We start from the raw sequence: 23,594 nt of genomic DNA, 5'->3' as shown, positions 1-23,594 counted from the left end.
GATTAGCTTTTATCACTGGTCAAATTGTATCACTTCTGATGTTTTAGTTCATATAAAGGTTTTATTTCAAAGGCTGGATGAACATTTTCAGTATACTGATGAAGATATAGGAGAGAACTGCAAATCCAGTGCTTAAAATATGGCCTCCTATGTTTAGTATACGTTGCTTAGGAAAATAGCTGGCTTATGTTCTTTGTGGTAAAGTCCAGTGCAAAAAATAAACACTTCATTTAGCCATCTTATCATGCAGTGCTGTCAAGCGCTTTAAGCAAGAGCCATGAACAGTATTACCAGTATAACTGAACATTCATTTTTGTCAGTAATTCATTCAAGGCTTTAGAATGGCAGTGGGATTTCTGACCCTGTTCCCTGTACAGTCATTCATCTTAAAAATAGACACATTCTGCTGTTCGTTTTATCTGAATGTGCTTCCTATAGAGATAGTTGGTAAGGTTGGACCTTACTGTCTTTTGCATGGACAGTCTAGTTCTTGCTAACCCCATGTCCCTGGTTTTGACCTTCATGGTTGTAGGCTTTCTATAATCCTACCTGTGGTGCTTCGTCCTGCTTCATGTTCACCCTTATATTGCTGCATTACTTAATACTAAGCCCATGCAGAATATGGAATGAATCTGTGGTGAGCGCTATCAGTACCAGAGTAGCTTGTTCATATACAATGCTGATATGAGCTAAGGAAGGCTTGATTACTGATTATTTAATAGTGTGTGCCAAAAGGCATGGTAAAATGGTTATTTGTATCTAACTGGTATAGGACTCTGATAATGTTTTGTTTAAATGAGATGTGCTGGGTGATATACAAGAAACTTGTTTCTTTTCACTCTTGCATCTTAATAAAGAAATTAGAAGGAAAGTAGATTGGAGCCCCCAACATGGTGTCTGTGGGTGCCATGGTACCCGCCAACACCTTTCTTGGTGCTTGCCAAGTGAATTTAGAAAATGGGAGGGTCCAGGTAGAGGTTTTGCCCAGCAGGGCTTCTGATTGGCCATTGGAGATTTGATTGGTTGAGTAGATATTTAAAAATGTTGCTTGGGCAACAGCTGTCCCCATAGCACAAGAATCTTTGCTGTGTGTCCAAAGGTAAGCTGCAACAGCCATTTTGCGGCTGGCTGTGCTTCCTGCAGCACCCATTTTGTGACCACCCACCATCCTGTGTCAGAATTCCAAATGTGCTCATGGGCTCAAAAGGGTTGGGCAGTAGACTCACACAGTAGGAGCCAAATGTGACAGAAGCATCTGATGGCACTTTCAAAAAAAGCTTTGCTAGTTGTGTTAGTCTGGTGTATCCTGGTAGATTTGAGGGCATGCCATTGTAGGTTTGCTGGAAAGGCAGACAGCTACTTATGAAAAAGATGTGTCCAGCATTGGAGCCTGCAGGTATCTGCCTAATGATTTTTGGGGGGGGGGGGAGAAGATGCTAGATATATAGAAATTATCTGTTGAGAGGGGAGGTCCAGGTCTTGGAGCTTAGAACAATGAGATTTTGAAAGCAGCATCAAAGACATTGTAACAAAAATGTAAAAAGAAACTAGAGAAAATAAGAGGCTTGGTTTTAAGCTGGCTTTTTTAAAAGCCTGAGGTGACACCATTGTTGCACTGTTATTACAGCTGATCTAACGTTTGCTTAATATTGAAGTACTGACAAGTGTCCTTGGACCAAGCTTATTTTTTCTCAGAAGCAGCACTGGATATTTGCCTTGCCAAACAATAATTGCCAAACAATAATTGCACCACTGTTATCTTTCCACAGGACCTATTTTAGTTGTTATATTACTTCTCCAGCAGCTTAAAACTATCCTATCGGGGCGGGGGGAATATGGATATCAGTTTAAAAAGCAATAAAAACATGGCAGAAGCTTCCTATTGTTTATTCTGTACGGTTAGTTTCATAAAGTCAGTGTATTTAAGTTTCTACAGCCCTTTTCCCTCATTTGGTTTAACTGTCAATAACAAAGTGTTTAAATGGTAATTGGTAATAAGGGAAGTGTGCCACACTGAACTAATTGAGAGCAGTCTGTTGTGTGCTGTTGCTATTGTACAATAGCCATTCATTGCAGTGGGACCTTCCCTGAAGCTCTGCATATTGAATGAATGGCAGCACTAAACTGAAATACTGGATGGGTCACTCTATCATTCCTAAATGAATTTGCTTTTTCTTCTATCCCCTACAATTGGCCCTTGATGGAATTAATACTGTAAGTGTCATAATTTGGATTAAAGTACTCATGCCATGTCATTTTATATTAGGGACTAAAAGGATCTGTTAATAGTATATTGAAAGAATAAAGGAGTTAAAGCTAGCAGTGTTGCTGCATATTTTACACACATGCAGGGAACCCTCAAGGACTTGCAGAGTGTACTTCATTCTCCTCTATCCCCATTTTATTTTCCCTTTCTGTCCTCCTGGTAGCATCCATATCCTCTCCCCTTTACCTGCTTCCTTCCCATATACCAAGCCACCTCTTTATTTGCCACACCCTCAGCTTTGATATTTCTTCATTTATGCCACACCATTCTGCCCAAAATGGAACCAAAGCAACTTACATCATTCTATATTTTATCCTCACAATCTTGTGAGGTATGTAAAGCAGGGTGAAAATGACTGGTCCAAGGTCACCCAACAAGCTTCCACAGCAGAGTTTGAACCTTGATCTCCCAGAACCTTGTCTGACATTATAACCATAACACCACATTTGTTCACAGCTTCTCCTCATTTCCTCTTCCTGGCAGCCTCCTCCTAGGAAAAGGCTGGCCCAGTTGCAAGAGTCATGTGGTAGCAAGTCACTCAGCTGAGTTGTGTGTAGAAGGTGCTGGGACTGGCAAAGTCACACAAGTTATGTGGAGGCTTTTGCTAGGCCCTGATGAGGTATCCTGTAACCCCTTCCACATCAGGATGAATTGCATGATAGCTAGATTCCCGATGGTTTCTGCTGGACCTGACCCAATGAGTAGTTCCAGGGTAGGAGAGTGGAGAGCAGGAGTGGACTGGGAGACCAAATAATGCCGGAAAGAGCCCTCCCCCAGTTTTTATTGATAGAAACCAAGCTTTGAAGGCTGGCAATATTGTGGCCTAGCAATCCCCCACAGTGACCGCTGAGATCTCAGAGAGTATCCATTTTTGAAAGCTGCAGGTGCTGCTTCTGTTATTGTGGGAGGGCTAAACACCCAATTATTTTTTGTTGTTTTAAGATTTCGGACTTTTCTGCAAACCTGGAGCCTTTTTCAAGTTCACAGAAAGATCTGTCATGTCTGTAACATGGCTCCAGTCTATGGATTTAAATGAGAATAATTTGTACTTGATATAATTAAATGCATTCTTTTAAAACTATTATCTGACACATGTACCAGTTTGGGGTTTTTTTGGGTTTTATCTTTTTTGTATCCTTGTTGTGGAAGTAATCATGCTGAGACAGATCTCTGTTTGATACTACTGCAGCTCTGCCCAAAGCACTTAACATCACTGTTCTGAAAAGTAAATGTTTTATAGTGATAAATACAAGTACATTTTTAGTAATAAAAGTGATAAATACAAATATTACACCCCAGGTTTTGACCAGGTGCTCCTCAATATTTCTGGTTTCTTGTTAGAGATCAATTCTCCTATGATCTGTTTTTATCCTTTTTTTCCGATTTAACCATGAAACACAAGTGATGGTAGAGACAACTTGTATGACATTAATGACATCCTTGGTTACATTGAAATGATTTGCTCTGGGAGTGCCTGCAAGGACTGGCTGCTCTGCCCTTGTACTCTCTGATTATCAGACCAGGCGGGGGGTGGGGCTACTTTATAGGAAATCCTGCCTTGTGGCAAAGCCCAGATTTTGATGGCCTTGGGCTTTCTTTAGTTCTGGGGTTATAAAGTTAACATAAAGGCACAATTGATGATAATATTTACCTCCAGGTAGTAATTAACCTCTATGAATTTATGTTTTGAAATGTGGATCAGACTGCCCCTTTTAAAAACAAACACTCCTTTTTCAGTTTGCATGTGTTGTCTTTTTGTATTGTTGACTAAATTATTACTCTGGCTAAAGCGGTTAATTTTTTTTCACCTTGGGGAAGTTACATGTATGAAATAATCCAAAGACATCCATTGATGGGGTTGGACCCCAGTAGCTTTTTGGCTGGTGCAAGGAGGAGGAGGAGCCCTTTTCTGATCCCTAGAAAGGCTGTGCAAGGGATTGTGGGACCCAAGTGGACCAAGAACCATGGAGAATAGGGCTGCAATGAGGAAAGAAATCATACAAGATCACACCTCTTTGCACCAGCAGGAAAAAGTTGGTGGGATCCAAGTAAAAGAACTGTTGCATGAAGGATAGGATCAAATGTGATTCAAAATTTCTCAAGACCCTTTTCAGGTCCATACAAAATCTTCCAGCAAATACTAAATCTGCCTGTATTCATTCACCTTAATTAAGGCACAGCATCTGGAACCACTAGCCAGAATTCTTTGGAGGTACAAAAACTGGCACTGTTTCTGTACGCATACTTGCTGCGTACAAACAAGCATCTTGGCAACAAATGTTTTACTTGGATCGTTTCAGACTTCCAGCGGGTCCAGTTTCTTCAACCTTTTTTAACAAGATTAAGATTGTAAATTTCAATCAATTATGTATGCTACTTCAATTTTATACTTTTGTTACATGCACCAATGCCAGAAGAATTCATATTTCAAAAGCATCTTGTATGCAGTGACCCAATAAAATATATCACTTTGTACCTGTTCTGCGTTGTCATATTTTGCTTGCACATCCATTCCTGGAGGTGATGGTGCATATTCCTTAATCAGGTATAGACTGAGGTCAGATTCCAGCTTTTGACTGGCTGAATTATTAGAAGAAGACTGCAGATTTATACCCCACCCTTCTCTCTGAATCAGAGATTCATTGACTGACAATCTCCTATATCTTCTCCCCCCACAACAGACACCCTGTGAGGTGGGTGGGGCTGAGAGGGTTCTCACAGCAGCTGCCCTTTCAAGGACAACTGTGATAGCTATGGCTAACCCAAGGCCATAACGGCAGCTGCAAGTTAGAGGAGTGGGGAATCAAACTCTTATCCCCCAGATAAGAGTCCACAAACTAAACCACTACACCAAACTGGCTCTCCAGTTTGGTATAGTAGTTCCACAAGTACAATAGCAGTCATGTCCTGCACAGTCCAATCCAAGATGGTGATTGTGTACACTGAATTTCTTCCTGTTGCTGTTTTATCACCTTTGGCTTATGTTGTGATCTTCTGAGACTGAAACTATGGATGTGCTACCTCATCACCGGTTTTGCATTGTTGGTGACCCAGAACAAGTTTTCTTTAATGTAATGGAACTTAGAAGAGGTAGAATGAAGGGTTTGCCTGATGGGTCCCAAGTCAGTTCTGAACACAGATACATAACTCTTAACACAGATACATAATCCCTAGGTTCAGTTGGATTATATCAGTGATCCCCAATGTGGATGCCAAGGGAGCATGGCACCCGCCCACCAATATGATTACTGATGTCTGCTTGCTTCTTTCTCAAAACAAAAATACATTCCTGGCTATCTTCTGCCTCACTGGAGTAGGAGTTGCTATAGAAGACTCCAGAGGACATCACCTTTTGGTTTGCAGGAAGCTCCTGTTCAGAAATAGCTGCCCAATCACGAGGATGTTTGACTTGGAAACTCCTAAAATCTTGTAAATGTCCCCCAGAGTGGCCATTTTGAGGTTGGTCTCACCTCTCATAGGCAGCCATATCAAAATTCAAAACATGCCTGTAGGCTCAGCAAGGTTTAAGATCCCTGAACTGTACCTCCTATCTGAATTGCCACTTGTGCAATGCCAGTTGGGGGTCCACTGTCTTTGCAAGGGAACATTGGCTAAGGGCTTGAGACAATGAATGCTTATCTTTTTGGTAATGTTAAATCATGATGTTTTTACTTCAAATGGATTTTCCCAAGCATATGTACATTGTAAACAAGTGAGTCACACTCACCACCATATTGTCTCCCTTCTCCCTAGATCACCCAGAACAACAATAACCATGCTTGTGAAATTGTGAGCAACAATAACCATTGTGAACAACAATAACCATGCTTGTGAAATTGTGAGCTGCTCTGAAACTCTGAGATAGAGGGTGGGATATAAATCCAATATCATCTTCGTCTTCTTGTCTGTTTCAAAAAAAGATAGTCAATTTCAACATCAGGTTTTCCTGTTACCCCAGTTTCTTTCTGATCCCTTTCATTCAGTGAACTAATGCTAAAATACATGTACAAAACCTGACCGACGAGGATTTAAATGGAAGGTGCTGGACACCACCCCCCACACATCAAAGTGACATTCCACCTGTCACTATTATGTGTAAACAGACAGCTTATAGCATGTGCTGCAAAACAGAAAGTAGATCTGAGAGGCTTAGATGATCTACCTGACAGCAGGTGGCTGGCTGCCAGAAGTCTTACATCAGCCAGCAGAGTCAGCATGACACAGCAAGTTGCTGATTGGCTGTCCCATGTATAAATGTACAGAGCAACAGTGGTGATTGTGGGTTTATGGAGTTGGAGTTGCAGCGGAGCATATTGTCAGTCAGGAGAGTGAGTTGGTGTAAATAAATGTATATAGTGGTTTTACAGCTACTGTGTACAGCCTTCATTCTTGCGTCGCTAAGCATCACCCTCTGGGTCTCTCTACGCGCATCGACAGGGTTATGGGCCCAGCACGCTTCCGCTGCGCCTAGGAGTGGAAGACCTGAGAGAGAGGTGGTAAAGAAAGGACGCTGACGTGCTCCAGAGGCTGCCTAGGAGGTGAGACCAGCAGTGGCTGAAAGGAGTCTGAGCAGGATGGCTACAGCAGCAGCTACAGTGCTGGTGGATAAGCTCACCACTACCAACTACAACACCTGGTCGCTGAGGTTAGAGCATTTCCTGAAGAAAGAGGGGCTTTGGGACTGTGTGTCAGCTCCTCCAGCTAATCCCACAGCGGCAGAGGCCGTTCAGGATCAAAAGGCTCTAGCCACCATCATCCTAAGTGTTGCAGATGACCAGCTGGTGCATGTCCGTGCGCACCAGACAGCAAAGGAGGCTTGGGAAGCTCTCAAGGCTGTGTATGTACAAAAGTCAGCCGGCACGCTGATATCCCTATGGAAGAGGCTCTACAGGAAACGTATGCTGGCCGGGGAGTCGATGAGGGACCACCTCGACGGTATGCCTAATTGTTTCCAAGACCTTGAAGCAAGAGGGAAGGCCGTGGCTGAGGAAGATAAGGTGTACATCTTATTGAGCTCTCAGGACGAGAGATATGACATGCTGGTGTTAGCATTTGAAGGGCAGGATGCTGACAAGCTAACTTTGCCTTATGTGACCGGCAAACTCCTGGCTGAAGAGCAGAGGCAGCTGGAAAGCAAGAGAGAGCAGACTCGAGCCAAGGGAGAAGAGAAGCCGAGGTCTGTCGGGGCTGGTTCCAGCTGGCAAGCCGAGGAGGAAAAAGCCTTGCAGGTGCGGAGGAGGCGCTGCTATCTGTGTAATCAGCTCGGACATTTGAAAAGATTTTGTCCTCAGCAGCAGCAGAGGAAGAGCCGGCAGCAGTCTTCAAGGACTCCCCAGGTGACTCTGGTAAGAACTGGTCCGGGACTGCAGAGTCTGCCTTGGGTTGTGGATTCTGGGGCTACTCAAATATTCTGCTGCTGTGAAGAGGAGCTTCAAGACTGCAAGCCAGCTGAGCAGAAGACTGTCAGCTTAGCTGATGGGAGACAAGCTAGTGTTCTTTGCCAAGGTGCAGTCTATTTTCCGGGACTTAAACACAGGTTTGAAAATGTATTATGTGTGCCCGAGCTAGAAACTAACTTGTTAAGTGTCTCTGTTCTGGCAAAAGCTGGGTTTACCGTAGTATTTTATAAGCAGGGCTGTGCAATTTTGAAACAAGGTAAACAGCTGGCTAAAGGCACACTGAGATCCAATGTGTATGAGCTCATGCAAAATGTGGGGAAAGCACATACTGTGTGGAATAGACAGCCACACAACAGGTGCATCCACAGGCTTCATAGAAGGCTGGGTCACGCCAGCTACAATACAATAAACAAAACTCTAGAAATACTAGAGGGAGTGAAGGTTGACAAATGCAATGCCTTTTTAGATTGCAATGTATGTAAAGAATCCAAATCAAGGGCAGTTCCATCGACCAGAAAGAGTGTGCGTGTGTCGGAGAGACCACTTCAATTAATACATGCCGACCTGGTGGGGCCGTATGCACCCAGTGTTTCTAAAAATAGGTTTGGGTTAATTCTGGTTGATGACCACAGCAGGTTTGCGTGGGTATATGCTATTAAACACAAAAGTGATGTCTGTGCCACCTTCAAATACTGGGCTAAGAGAGTGCAAAAACAGTTAAATGCTAAGATTGCCTCAATTCAGACTGACCAGGGGGGTGAGTTCCTGAATAAAGAGTTTGCCAACTATTTGAGGCAAGAAGGCATAGAGCACAGGGTGGCCAATGTTTCCTCTCCGTGGGAGAATGGGATTGTGGAACGGAGAGGTGGAGTACTCCAAAGTATTTGCCATGCTTTGTTGCAAGATAGTGGTCTAAGGCAGGCATACTGGGGGGAAGCCTTAAAGGTGTCCTGTTATATTTCCAACCGTTTGTGGACAGAGGCTATAGACGATATACCCTACAGGGTTTTATATGGGAGAAAGCCATCCCTAGATCACCTAAGGATATTTGGTTCAAAGGCTTGGGTGAACATCTCTCTTGATAAGAGGAGAAAGGGAGGTCCCAAAGCCAGAAAGCTTGTGTTTATAGGATACCAAAATGGCATGAAGTCCTGGAGGTTTGTGGACAATAATGATCTGGTTAGGCTGAGTAGGTCTGCCTCGTTTTGCGAGGATGAAAACTGGTCAAAGATTCATGCCAATGAAGTGCCTGGGGAAAATAAACTGCAACTGTCTCTGGAGAGTGAGGAGGGGCAGAAGCCAGAAAGCTCACTGAAGCAGGAGAAAGACAGTATGGGCAGTTTACCAGGCAGCAGTAAACAGCAAGAGATATCTGAGGCTGTAAAAAGGGAGCCGGTCAGAGTCTCTGCAAGAGAAAACAAGGGTGCCGCCAAAAAGATATGGTGTTGACACTGATGTGAATTATCTGGGCAAGGGAGACAGTTTGCCAGATGGAAAGCCAAGGGGCTGTGTAAGTGCACCAGAGGTACACGTGGATACTTCCTTCACTAGGGAAGAAGGAGGTTATACCTATGTATACGATGACCATCCTAAAACGTATCCCAGTGTGTTGGAGCTGTTGAATGAGATGTCTCTTGGAGAGGAAGGAGACACCTGAGCAAAGCCTGGAAGGCAAAGGCTGTAAGCAATAACTGAATTAAAAAGGTTGCAATGTGCAAATGTAAAGTGCTGACAAAAGGAATGCTGTAAAATAAAACAAACTTACTGTTTGAAAATGTATGATAAACTATGTAACTAAACTATGTGACTATTGTAAAACTGGAATAAGATGTAACAATTTCTAAACAACTGCAAATGTTATGATATGTGTGAAAAAAGCCTAAAATCTGTAACAAGTCCGTAAGCAAAGGTGAAGTGAAAAATATGTGCGCTTGTATTGAAATTGCACGGTACTGTGTTAAGAACAAGTCTGGGAAACAAGCCAGAAAAAAGATAAGGCAAGTGCTCAGTCTGGGCAGAGTGCCAACTGATAACAATGTGCTTGCAGGTTAATTGGCAAGCGGAGAAAAATGTGTGTGTGTCCAGGAAGAATGGAAGTAACTGAACTGTAACAGTAACTGAACTGTAATGTATATATGGGAATGTATGTAATCAATATATTGGTGAAGAATTGATCAATATGTGTAAGCAATGTTGTAATGGATGGATGTCAGCACCGCTATAACCTGAGGAGGGGTGTCACTATTATGTGTAAACAGACAGCTTATAGCATGTGCTGCAAAACAGAAAGTAGATCTGAGAGGCTTAGATGATCTACCTGACAGCAGGTGGCTGGCTGCCAGAAGTCTTACATCAGCCAGCAGAGTCAGCATGACACAGCAAGTTGCTGATTGGCTGTCCCATGTATAAATGTACAGAGCAACAGTGGTGATTGTGGGTTTCTGGAGTTGGAGTCGCAGCGGAGCATATTGTCAGTCAGGAGAGTGAGTTGGTGTAAATAAATGTATATAGTGGTTTTACAGCTACTGTGTACAGCCTTCATTCTTGCGTCGCTAAGCATCACCCTCTGGGTCTCTCTACGCGCATCAACACCACCTCCATTTAGAAAAGTCCTTTTTAAAAATTGTAGCCTTAGAATAAATACATTGGAGGAGAAAGAATGGTGCTTAAGGCGAGCACAGAATCAAGATTAAAGGTTTATTGCCCTGGAAATCTGCAGTTAGATGTGTGAGTGTAATAAGCCTAGAACTAGCTGTTTGTTACTGTTTAACAGTAGCCACCCAATGAAAGCCAGTGTGGTATAGCAGTTAGAGCTTCAGATAAGCAAGTTGGGACCCCCTTCTTGCTGTGGAAGTTCACTAGGTGATTTTGGACTACTCACATATTTTTCAGTCTACCCTACCTCACAGGGTTATGAGGATACAAAGGAAAGAATAATGTAAGCTGCTTTGGTCCCCACTGTGGAGGGAGGTGGGCTGTAAATGAAGTAAATAAGTAATATAAATAAATAATAAATATGGCTGAAGATGAAAGGTAGGTCGGTGACTGCCTGAGAAGGCAAGAATGAGGCAGGGAAAGGAGAGAGACTTTGGGGGTTGCCAGAAGGAGGGAAAGGGGAAATATGGTGGGGAGGAAGATACTGGGGAAGTAATGCACCTCCCAAAAGTCGTTGAGGGTTCCCTACCGCGCAAGTGGGCCTGGCCTAGAGGCTGCTGGGAGTGCGGGGGAGCTTAAGACAGCAGTGCAGGTAAAAGTAGTTTGGCTGTTGGACAGGAAGGACAGAAGGAAGTAAGAAAAGAGAAAAGGCTATGGGAGCTTTCAGGAAACAGAAGGATTAAATAGTAGGAAAGGGGGGGAATGAGCTGACCCCTGAAAACCTTTGCAGGTTCTTACTTGTTTGTTCATAAATGAGTTAAAATTGTGGCTGAGCAGTGAGTAGTCAAATTTGCTGATACCAAATTATTCAGGATGATGGAAACCAAAGTGAAGGAGAGTCTATCCAAATTGGGTGGGTGCATGACAATGTGGCAAATGAAATTCAGTGAATGATTTATTTATTACATTTGTATCCCACGCTCCCTGACAGGCTCAGGGCGGTGTTGATAAGCACTGAATATATACTGGGTTTTTTTTAACTGGCTGAGACAAAGACTGAAGGAGATTGAGATTATAGTGGATAGCCAAATGAAAACGTCAACCAGGCTGCAGCATTAGTGAAAAAAGGCAAACTCCATGTTGGGAATTTTAGGAAAAGGACTGAGAATAAAATGACAGATATTCCAGTGCCCTTGTATAGAGCTGTGGTGTGGCCTCATTTAAAATGCTACATGCAGTTCCAGTCACTGTATCTCAAAAAAGATATTACAGAGCTGGAAAGAGGACAGATGACAGCAACCAAGATGATCTAGGGGATAGCACACCTTTTCTATGAGGGAGGGCTGACGAGAATGGGATTTTTTTGGTTTGGAAAAAAGGGCAAGGGGGACATAATAGAGGTTTATAAGATTATGCATGGGGTGGAGAAAGCAGATGGAGGGAGATTTTTCTCTTGGGTGGCACCCAAAAAAGTTGATTGTTCACACAACCAGGACTTGTCAGCCAGCTTTATTAGAATACATTTTTTTTTTATAAACCCTTACCATGTCCCCTTATTAGCCTTTTTTTTCTAAACGAAGAAGTCCCAGACTTTTCAGACTTTCCTTAAAGAAAAGGTGTGCTGCTGGAGCCCCCTGCTCTGATGTGACCAACACAAGGGACGATGTTTTCAGCCAGGCTCCCATGTGATTGAAATATTTTCCTAGAAGATTTGATAAGCCTATTGTAATTGGCTTGCTTTGCCAATTACAATATTGTAATGGGACCCATTAGCCAGTCTGGAAATATTAATGGAAAGGCAGGATTGTAAGTAAATAAATGTATTGAATTTCACTATTTTGTATGAGCAGGCATTCAGATCGCCCTTAAATGAATATTTCCATAAATTTCTTAAAAGTTTTTGTCCCTGATCCTCTGAAAAGCTCAAAATGGCATATATGTCTCCCTCCTCCATTTTAACCTTGGAATTTGGTTTGGGGTAAGGGATCCCAAGTGGTTTAAAGTTACTAAGCAAGCTTCATGGCAAAGTGAGGATTTAAATTTGGGCTTCCTATTTCCACAGTATAACAGTTTTACCACGTGTCCTGAAGTTTTTGTCTTCACTTTTCTTTCAGTCTTAGGGTTATCTTGTCATACAGTCATACATATTCTGATTTATTGATGTAGATTACTAGACATTAGATTACTTTTGTATTTGTGAGCTGCCCTGAAAGCTATTTTTGGAGCATAGTCTTACAAGCTTTACGGAATTGTGCCTTACGAAATTGAAATGATATATAAATGATCAAAAAATAATAAATGAAAATAAATGACTGATACCATGAGATGTTTGCTTTTCCTGTAATCTTGCCTATCACTCAATCAAAAATGCAACAACTGAAGGATCTTCTGAATGATAGGAACCCTATGGTTATACTCAAATTAGCTAAATTTGGCTGGCTTGCCACCAGAACCAGAATGTCACTCATAGCTCTAAAGGGAAATGGCTAGGCATTTTCTTTCTCTCTCTTAGTTGGTAGTTTTTTAATCTCATTATAAACTGTATGTATGTTTTTATAATTGATTGTAGCAATTTTACTTCTGCTCTCAGCACAATTTATATGGGTTACTGTAACTGACATAGCTTTTATTTGTATTGTTTTTGCTGGCTTTTGCTTTGAATAAACTTAAACTTCAGGCACATGAGTATGTAGATTCCAGTCATGAACCTCTCATACCGTGAGCTAGCTGAGTTTGTAGAATGAGGGGAGCTGAAACCTTATGGGGTTCTATAGCTGGCATAATGATGCAATGAGCTGAATGGAAAGTAAAGTGCTCCTAGAGCTTCATTGTAAAGTACACTAAACCTCAGTCCAGTCTTTTAATCACAATTGTACCTTTCATGAGACTGGGAGATTTAATGTATTGCATTGACCAGTTTTCTGGTGCTCTACTTGAGAGGGTGGAGTTATAAGACCCTTACCATGGACAAATCATCACCTACTAAAGTTACAGGTGGTTCTAGACTTCCTTCTGCAGTATCTGGGAATGATAAGGATGATCCACATGGGAAATGATCAGAATGATCAACATGGATCCAGTTGGTTTCCAGATTGGTCTAGGATTTTATGGGTGTCAATGGCAGTTCTCTAGAAGGTAAAGGTTTGACACAACAGGTTTAAGGACACCATAGACAAAGGGCGATTTCCCACACAGCTTACCGAGGAGCGAAGTCCCTCCTCACCGCGCAGTGTCTGCTTGGATTTCCCACCAACTGCTCCGCGGATTCAGGAAGTGCCTGAATCCGCGATCCACGATTTCAAATGGAAATCACTAAAACCCTAGTTTACGTTAGCAATGCAAAAGGTGCGGCACTTCCTGAATCCGCAGAGCAGTTGGTGGGAATTCGAGCAGATGCTGCGCGGTGAGGAGGGACTTCGCTCCTCGGTAAGCTGTGTGGGAAATTGCCCTAAGTTATTTGCAGCATTTGCAACACCTGTGCCCTTCCTCTCATAGGTCTCCAGCCCTACAATTCACAAGAGAACACTGCTGATGCAAGATTCCTACCAAATCTGACAGACCATGCAATAGAGCACACTTTGCAGGGCTATGAGGTGATGTTGATGGCAATGAAGAAGGCTTTCTTTTCTACCATAATTGCATCAGCAGCATCTCATCCAGCAAAAGAGTTCAGGGCAATTCATGGTCTGTTGAAATTTACCTCCAAACTTGTAGCTGGACCGGTTCAACCGATTTTTGCCACGTGGGCTACTTTGCAGCCTGCTGGGAGCCTGGCTTGCCCAATTCTGCAAAGCCTGTAAGACTACGCTTTTCCACCGTGTGTTTGATTGTCAGGCATCAACTGGAATTAATAACATCATACCTGCAACAGAACAAAGTAGGAGTTCAGTAGCACCTTTAAGACCAACAAAGTTTTATAAATATAAGCTTTTGTGTGTATGCATACTTCTTCAGACTAGGAATGAGGTACAGTGAGCAGAGCTACATATAGCTGGTGGGCAGAGGTTTAGAATGCAAAATGAATTTCCAACCAACCTGGAAAGATATAACTAAAGGCCTCTAGGTGAGTGCCCCCCAGCCTTGCTGTCATCCCACCCACCCAAGTGAAGGCATTCACTCCCCCCACCCCGGCCCCAGATTTCCTACAACAGATTTCCTGAGATGTTGTGAGCTGCCCTAAGTCCACTTGTTGGGGAGGGCGGGATACAAGTTGAATATACTAAACTAAACAAGTGGCATGAGAGCAGACGGAGCATTACAGATACTCTGCTAGTTAGTGGCTTTTGCAAACAGGGAGCTGACTTTTCTATTATTGGTTTGAATGTTTATCAACTAATTCCTGGTTGGTTTGCAGGGTGATTCACCATACTCCCTCCTAACCATGAGTTAACAATGCAATTGCCTTTTTTGTGTATGCTCATTCTAAGTCTACACTAGATTATATTGTACACTAGTCTGCACTAGATTATATTGCATTCCTGAGGTCACCACAGGGTCTAAGGTGCCATTTTAGAGCTTGTTTTTTATTGTTTGAAAATGCCACAGGGCTCTACAACTGCCAGGGACCATGAAGTAGAGAAGAGGAGGCCTCTGTATATCTCCCCAGGGATGGAATTCTAGCAGGAGATCCTTTGCATATTAAGCCACACACCCTTGATGTAGCCAATCATCCAAAAGATTACAAAAAAGAGCCTTGTAAACTCTTGGAGGATGGCTACGTCAGCGGGTTGTGGCCTAATATTTAAAGGAACTCCTGCTAGAATTCCACCCCTGCCCCTATCCCATTTTCAAGAGCCAAAACTGTTTCAGTGTTTGTCTAAGTCAGGGGTGTCATTTGTTGAGAGCCAGAGCTGATATAAATGGAACTTTGTTGGGCTGGGCCATGTGTGTCATAAAATTTAATGCTAGGAAGTGGAAATATAAACTTCAGAAAGGACACAGAACAACACAATCAAAGATATGTTACCTGTTTTGGGGTAAGCATCAAGTTGGTGTGCCCTCATCACAAGGCTCCAGGTGCAGAAGAAAACCCACATAGGCAGAAGTCTTTCTTAAAAGCCACAGCCTGCTCCTTTTAACTAGAGGGGTCAGGGATAGAAACTGGGACTCACTGCAGGCCAAGCAGAGACTCTTCAACTAAGCCACAACCTCTTTTCCCCAATCTAAAGTCAACATGAATAAGCCCGCTCCCCACCCAAAAAATAGAAATACATTCCCCCTGTGTAGCAAGGGGAAGCACAAAGGAGGCAAGGGGGAGGCGGAGCCAGTTGTATCCAAGAGAGACAAGGCAGAAGCCCAGCCAAAAAAGAAACACACACACCTCAGTGTAGCAGGCCAAAGCATGGAGCAGCCAAGGGGGAGGTAGAGCCAGTTGCATCCGGGGAGCCAAGACATATAAAGTCCAGTTCGTGGGACAGATTAAAGCCCTGGGCAGGCCCATTCTGGCCCATAGGCTGCACTTTTGACACCCCTGGTCTAAGTAGTCCCTAATAACACTAGTATTTCAGAATCCCAATGTTAATCTGTTCAGCAGGCTTTGTAGCTGTTTGGTGCAAAGGAAACAGCCTGAGTGATCAACTGACCTTTTACATGTAAGTTCAACTATTGAACACATTCATGGCAACATTTGCAACAGCCCTGTGCTCCTTAGGGCTGCTGCAAATTTTGCCATGTATCTGTTCAGTAGTTGAACTTACGTAATTGAACTTGCACTTGTGCAGCTCAGCTTCCAAAGATACTTTCGAACCCACCTGGAGTTGAGTGGCAGAGGTACCAGGAAGGAGGGAGCACGTATCGTCTCCCCTGCTTTTCCAGGCTGCCTTAGATCTAATCTTGGAAGCAATGAGGAGTACAAGCCATATGTTCTGCCTTTTCTGGAGAGCCAGTTTGGTGTAGTGGTTAAGTATGCAGACTCTTATCTGGGAGAACTGGGTTTGATTCCACACTCCTCCGCTTGCACCTGCTAGCATGGCCTTGGGTCAGCCATAGCTCTGGCAGAGGTTGTCCTTGAAAGGGCAGCTGCTGTGAGAGCCTTCTCCAGCCCCACCCACCTCACAGGGTGTCTGTTGTGGGGGAGGAAGGTAAAGGAGATTGTGAGCTGCTCTGAGACTCTTCGGAGTGGAGGGTGGGATATAAATCCAATATCATCATCTTCTTCTTCTCAGGTAGTACCTTCTGCTAATTTAGCATTTTTATTTTTGGTCTCTTGGTCAGTGAACCAGTGCTGGCCTGAAAATTCAGCTGCTCACTGTTTATTTATTGTATTATTTATACCCCCTTTCATGTCCAATAGTAACCCATAGTCTCTGAGGAACTGTGACTGGCCCAAGGTCATCCAGCAAGTTTCCATGGCAATAGGGTACTCAAACCTGGGTCTCCCAGGTCCTAGTTATCAGTCTAACCACAGTATCCTGCTGGCTCTCAGGCACGATTCTTTACTGATCACACCTCTCTAAGAAACTCCAACTTAGATGCTAGGTTTCAAACAGATCTAATGCTGGTGGTGCCAGAAGTACCCTCTTAATATTGTTTTGATAGTTTTGGGTAGTTCATCCTAAACTTCAGGTTATGAAGTCCACCACCTGTAAGACAGATCATTATCCTGTCAGGTTATAAGATTTTATTGCATTTTATTAGGGAGTAGTTCAGGGTTTTATTGTTGGTTGAGGTTTTAATTCTGCATTGTAGCCTACCTTCAGCCATGGGGAAAGGCAGGATATAAACATTTTAAGGTACAATACAAAGGCTCCTCTGATCAGTATTAATACATCTTCAGGGGAGAAGACTTTTCCTGCACTTCTCAACAGCAGTATCCATTTTAAAGAGGTTTCCCTGGCAAAGGCTGATTTGATCAATTACAAGCCTGTGACAAACTTTTAAGTGTTCTTGAGTAAGAGGACTGAACAGGGAGCTAGCAAAACAACTGCAGACATACCCAAATGACACCTGTGACCTTGACCAATTTCAGCCAGCATTTATGGGACAGAAAGAGCATTAGTCATGCTGGTGAATGATTTCTGATTATAGCTGGACAAGGTTGTTAATTTTGTCAGGGCTATCAGCAAGCTCTGACACTTCAGACCACTTCATTTTATTACTTCATCTGGAAAGTGAATGGGGGTTACAAGCACTGCAGTCCAAATTTCATTATTTTGAGTCTGAGCGGCTTTCAGTCTGCTTCTGGGTCATTCCATGATGCCAGTTAGCTTTCATGCCTTGTAGGGGCACATATCTGAAGAACCACCTCTCCTGGCAAAACACTAGTTATCCCTTTTTTCCTCTCCATCATCACAAATAGATTTGACTGGCCTCAGTCAGAAAGCATGCTCTAGGCAGCTGCTCATTCCAACCTGATATGGTTTCTTACATCTCTTCCCAGCTGGTCTTTCAAAATTTAGATCTTTCCAAGGGTTTCTCACTGAAACAATTAAAGGTAAAGATAGTTCCCTGTGCAAGCACTGAGTCATTACTGACCCATGGGGTGATGTCACATCATGACATTTTCTTGGCAGACTTATGGGGTGGACAGCCATTGGCTTCCTCAGTCATCTACACTTTACCCCCAAGCAAGTTGGGTACTCATATTACCAACCTCAGAAGGATGGAAGGCTGAGTCAACCTTGAGCCAGCTACCTGAACCCAGCTTCTGCCAGGATTGAACTCAGGTCATGAGCAGAGCTTGGACTGCAGTACTGCAGCTTACCATTCTGTGCCACAGGGCTCCCTACTGAAACAATTACTGCATTGATATTTATTTATTTATTTATTACTTTGCATTTATATCCCGCCCTCTCCGCAAGCGGACTCAGGGCGGCTTACAGTATCATAAAAACAATCATTCCATAAAACATATAAAACCATAATACATTTATCAGTTTAAAACTATTACGCTATCTCGTAATTTTACATTCTGCTTGGTCACTGTTAGAGTGGCAACATACAAAAGAACTCTAATGCTGGCAGATAGTTGAAGTAATAGTATGGGTGAATTTTTAAAAGATGATTTGTAGAAAGCTGTGGTTTTTAAAGACTACTTATATTTTCTGAATTTTTTTTGTCTTGATTTTTATCTCTTCCTGTTAGCCATGCAGAGACCATAGGAAGAATATGAATGCTTTAGACCAAAATTTTTAGAAGCATTGACCCATTGGGACTAACCAATTGTTAAGAAGAGCATTAAACAGTTACAGTCAGGGAGGCTGACATATCAATTCGTAAATGGGTTTTAACAAGATTTTGACTAAGACCACACAGCCCGGTCTGCAACCCAGTTAAACTAGAGAGTTTGGATTGCAAATTATTCAATCATCCTTAATGTCAATGTGCCAAAATCAGATTATTCTGTTGAACTTATTTTCTTTGTCAATGGAATGATCTTTCATGAACTCAGTGGAACAACAGGATCTGTTTATTCAAAGACCTTCAGACTGTCAATTCATCCATGTTGAGTCATGGTGGAAGCAATCCTGATCCTCAGCCTATGAAACAATTCAAGACTGGAAACACTTATTGACACCTGAAAGCTTTATGTATGTCCATGCATACATCTACACAGTTCCGCAGCTCCAGTAAAATCCTTCCAGCAATGAGAAGGGAAAAAATTGGTTTCTTTTTTCTGACTAAGAGACTCCTGCTGTGCCAGGTTAAATGTAGGTCAAGCTGTCTGAGCCCATGTCTGTGGCACACTCCGCAATAGATTAAATTGGGATTTTCCACTTACACAACTGTCAATCTCTGTAATATGGGTAAAAAGTTAAATTAATCAGGAGTGAGTTGAAACCAGTTCTTGGGGTGGGGGGCACTTCTTCAGCTCTCAGGTACTGCTCGGGCATTTAGTTAGGGAACAAAGATATTGTGGCTCTTACTAAGATATTGCTCTGTTCTGGCTCTGCCTGAATGCCTGACACTCTCTCAGTAAAAGAAAGGAGGGGGGAAGAGAATGCAGGGCAATATGACAAAGTAAGGCAGTAAAACACATATCTCCCCAGGGCTGTTCTTGCTAAAATCCTAATACTACCCAGAATCTGGAGGATCAGTTCCCACTCTGTTAGAGTGCCAAACTGGGACTCAGGAGCCCCAGATTCAATCCCCCATTCTGCCATAAGGTATATTGGGCAACCTTGGTCAAGTCATTCTATCTTCTAACCTACCATAAAAAGGTTACTGGGATCCTGTACACTGCCCCTTGAAAGAAGAGCTGGATAAACATTAGACAGACACCATACTTTGAATCTTGACCCTTTCTTTCATTTCCATAGCACTGTGTTCCATTGCAAAGTGCCTTCCTCTAGCAGCAGAAGTCAACCACTCATACAAGACCAGCAATGAGCAGAAAGTGCCAAGGGCCTCAATTTTTTTTTTCTTGGGGGGGGGGGGTGGAATCCCACAAATGGGTTTGGATATCAAGACATAACTGGATTCCTCCACAGACGTATTGGGGAGCCTCCTCCCATAAGAGTTGGGTTTGGACAGTGAGGGAGTGACAGAAGAGACATAACATGACATAGTTAGACAAAGTGGTATAAACATGATAGACAAGGTGAGGGTATCGCTTTACTCTGCTCTGGTTAGACCTCACCTAGAGCATTGTGTTCAGGAGAGCCAGTTTGGTGTAGTGGTTAAGTTTGCAGACTCTTATCTGGGAGAACCAGGTTTGATTCCCCACTTCTCCACTTGCAGCTGCTGGGATGGCCTTTGGTCAGCCATAGCTCTTGCAAGTTGTCCTTGAAAGGGCAGCTTCTGTGAGAGCCCTCTCAGCCCCACCCACCTCACAGTGTGTCTGTTGTGGGGGAAGAAAATAAAGGAGATTGTAAGCCGCTCTGAGACTCTGATTGAGAGAAGGGCGGGGTATAAATCTGCAATCATCATCTTCTTTTGGGCACCACAATTTAAGAAAGATATAGACAAGCTGGAATGGGTCCAGAGGAGGGCAATGAAGATAGTGAAGGGTCTGGAGACCATCCTATGAAGAAAGGTTGAATGAGTTGGGTATGTTTAGTCTGGAGACAAGATGATTGAGAGGTGATATAATCACCATCTTCATGTACTTGAAGGGCTGTCATATAGAGGATGGTGCAGAATAATTTTCTTTTGTTCCAGGAGGTCGGACCAGGACCAATGGGTTGAAATTTAAATCAAGAGTTTCTGGCTAAACATTAGGAAGAACTTCCTGACACAGTGGTTCTTCAGTGGAACAGGCTTCCTCAGGAAGTGGTGGGCTCTCCTTTGGAGGTTTTTAAGCAGAGGCTAGATAGTCATCTGACAGCAATTAGGCAGATCATGAGAAGGAGGGCAGGAAGGACTGCATCAGTGCTTAATTCTCATGGCCCTTTCTTACACGCCCAGGGAAATGCTGTTTGTCACTTTGAGATCAGGCAGCAATTTTTCTCCAGGCCAGTTTTGTCAGGGATCCTGGAGAGGGTGTTTTTTTGTTTGCTCTCTTCTGGACATGAAGCAAATGTCACAGGGGGTATGGCAGGGAGGTATTTGTGAAGTTCCTGCATTGTTCAGGGGGTTGGACTAGATGACCCTGCAGGTCCCTTCCAACTGTCTGATTCTATGAACCTTGAATGAGATCAGCGAACAGGTGTCAGCAGCCAGACACCTTTCATCATGCATTACGCCTATTCCAACCGAGAGCTATTCATTTCCATTTCCCAAAGACTGAGCCAATCAGAGGCACAAGAAGCAATCATTATGCTTGAATCCACCTCAGCTGAGAATCACTTTATTAACAAACACGCAGTAATTTTGTTATTTTGCTTGGGGGTGGGGAGGGGGTATTCTTTGAACCAATGCAAGGGTTTAATTCGACTGAAAAATAGGAAAGAAATTCTAGGGGCAATCAGCAGCCATATTTGCATGCCACATGGTAAAGGATAACTTAGCTAATAACTTTGCTAAATTTAGGCTAATAACTGTAATGCTTGAATTATAATCAGAAAAGCCAGAACCTCTTACAAGCAGCAGAATGTAAAAATAAAAAGGTCCCATTAAGAGAAGGGCAAATGGGGTCAGTCCAGGAGATCAGCAAGGAAGCCAGATTTTTTTGCCGTGCATTTCAATTAGAGCTCACTCAAAGTATGACATCAAAACCGTGATAATGAAAAAGTCTTTTTTTTTTCTAAGCAGCAAAATCTCATTAGAAACTGAGTTTCAGTGAGACAAGGCTCCAGAATGTTACAAATATGGTATGTAATGAGGGTCCAAATGCTTGGGAAGCTGAAAGTGAAACCTGAACATTTTACCTCACAACAGCAGACAGGGGAATAATCAGCCAGCCAGAAGGCTCCTGCTGAGAGGAGGCACCCCGCCTTCAGGCAGTTCACAGGCAACACAATCAAGCGGATGCCATATAATTCAAATAAACATAATTACAATTTAAAAAGCAGATTACGGAAAAGATCAAAAGCATTCTCGAGAAATTAATCTCTGCACTTGGCTGGCACCTCTGAGATTTGGGAGCAGGATTAAACACACACAGAACAGAAAGAACAACTGAGATGTTAACCTCTTTTAGAAGAATCCATAAAACAGAAGCTGAAAAATACAATGCAATTGAATAAAGGGGAGGGGAACAGTAACACTAACACATCGGATATATTCTCCGCTATTTTTCCTATTATATTTCTGCAATGCAGTTCATTCCTCAAATTGTCCAATTGCAGTTCATGTCCTCAAATTCAAGACTTTTCCCCTGGCTGGATTCTGAGACCTTCTATTCATACTGAGGGGACTGAACCAGCCGTAAGCACAAACATACCAACTACTCAGTCTTCTGCCATTATGCCCCTGTAACTTCAGGTGCTGCTGCCAAGGTGGCTGATGATTAGCAAGTCCTTTAGCCCCAGCACTCCTTAAAGCAGAGTTAGGGGGGAAACTGCATTAGCTTTTAAAGTTAGTTCATAGAGGTCCTTCCCAAGTTGCGGCATAAAAAGTATTTCTGTGGGCCAGCTTGTATAGGATCCTGGCATATACCATGTAGGTTTGTGCAGAACGGCATGTGTAAACCAAGGCTTGTGTACTGACATCTGTTACACTGTTTAGCAGTTTCCAATTTTAGAATGCAGACAGAACAAAAAAAAATCTGAACAGGAGACAAATTAATTTCTTGAATTTTAATAAGTTTTGTTCTGTGGTTTGACCACAGCTTCTTAAGAACAAGCATAAAATCTGTATTGAAAACTAACAACAGCACTTAGAGCGACATTTTCCTTTAAAAGTATTGCAATAACAGACCTTAGGTCTAAAAACTAGGACATCACCATTTGCTCAGTTAAAAGGAGGCAGATACACAACTGTTGAAATCTTGTTCTGCATATAACCAGAAGTTACATTAGAAATTAAGCAGCAAATTGATTAGGTTAAGGGGGAACAAAAAGTTGCTTAAAGCAAGCTAGGTTCATTGTAGCTTCACATGAACTAATATCAAGAAGTTCCAATAAAACATTTTTTTCCTTTTTACTTTCAAATAATAATTATAATAAAATAATACTTAGCATTTATATAGCACTTTCAGTGCTCAAAGCGCTTCACATACATTACCTTGTAATCCTTACAACAGCCCTGTAAGGTAGGCCAGTTTTATCCCCGTATTGCAGATGGGGACTGAGAAAAACCGGTTTGCCTAAGCCCACTTAGTAAATACATCATGGGGAAAGTGAGATTTGAACTGGGGATCTCTCAGAACACAGCTCTTAGCCACTGCATTATACCAGCTGCTAGCTTAAAAATAGACATTTTTAAAAAAGATTAAATGTTGTGGATAGTGCTTTTTAAAAATAATCTGAAACAAAATGAACAAAAAAATTGGAAAAATAAACAAGCAGGACATATGACCCAGTGTGGAAAGTGAGAAATCATATTCATCTTACTGTACAGTATGCAGCATATGCTGCAAAATTAACACTAAACAGTAAAAAAAGAAAATGAAGCAGGCATGAATCCAATGATAAACTGAATATCTAATAACCAAGTCTATGTAGAGACCACCACAGAATTCTCTGCATGTAAGTTCTCTGCGAAGATACATAAAAATCATTTTTGACAATGTGCACTGCAAATAAAACAAGAATTACCTGAATGAAAACATTTTTTTTATTTTTCACTAAAAACATACCTAAAGAACTCATCATTGCTGATGAAAGGGTTTGGGAAGGGTTGTTTGTTTTAAAGTTTGTTCAGAAGTTCAGGAGACTTTCTGATAACTGGAAAAACATGTATACAGAGTTCCATGTCTATTTTATAAGGTTCTATTATACCTTTAATCACTGCAGTTTCAAAGCAGAATGGTGATTTAAAAAAAAAAGAGGCAGCATCTTGTTTGGTCCACTGGG

Source organism: Heteronotia binoei, chromosome 7 (genome assembly GCF_032191835.1).
Source record: "Heteronotia binoei isolate CCM8104 ecotype False Entrance Well chromosome 7, APGP_CSIRO_Hbin_v1, whole genome shotgun sequence".
Classification (NCBI taxonomy): Eukaryota; Metazoa; Chordata; class Lepidosauria; order Squamata; family Gekkonidae; genus Heteronotia; species Heteronotia binoei.
This window is presented reverse-complemented; position numbering follows the sequence as displayed.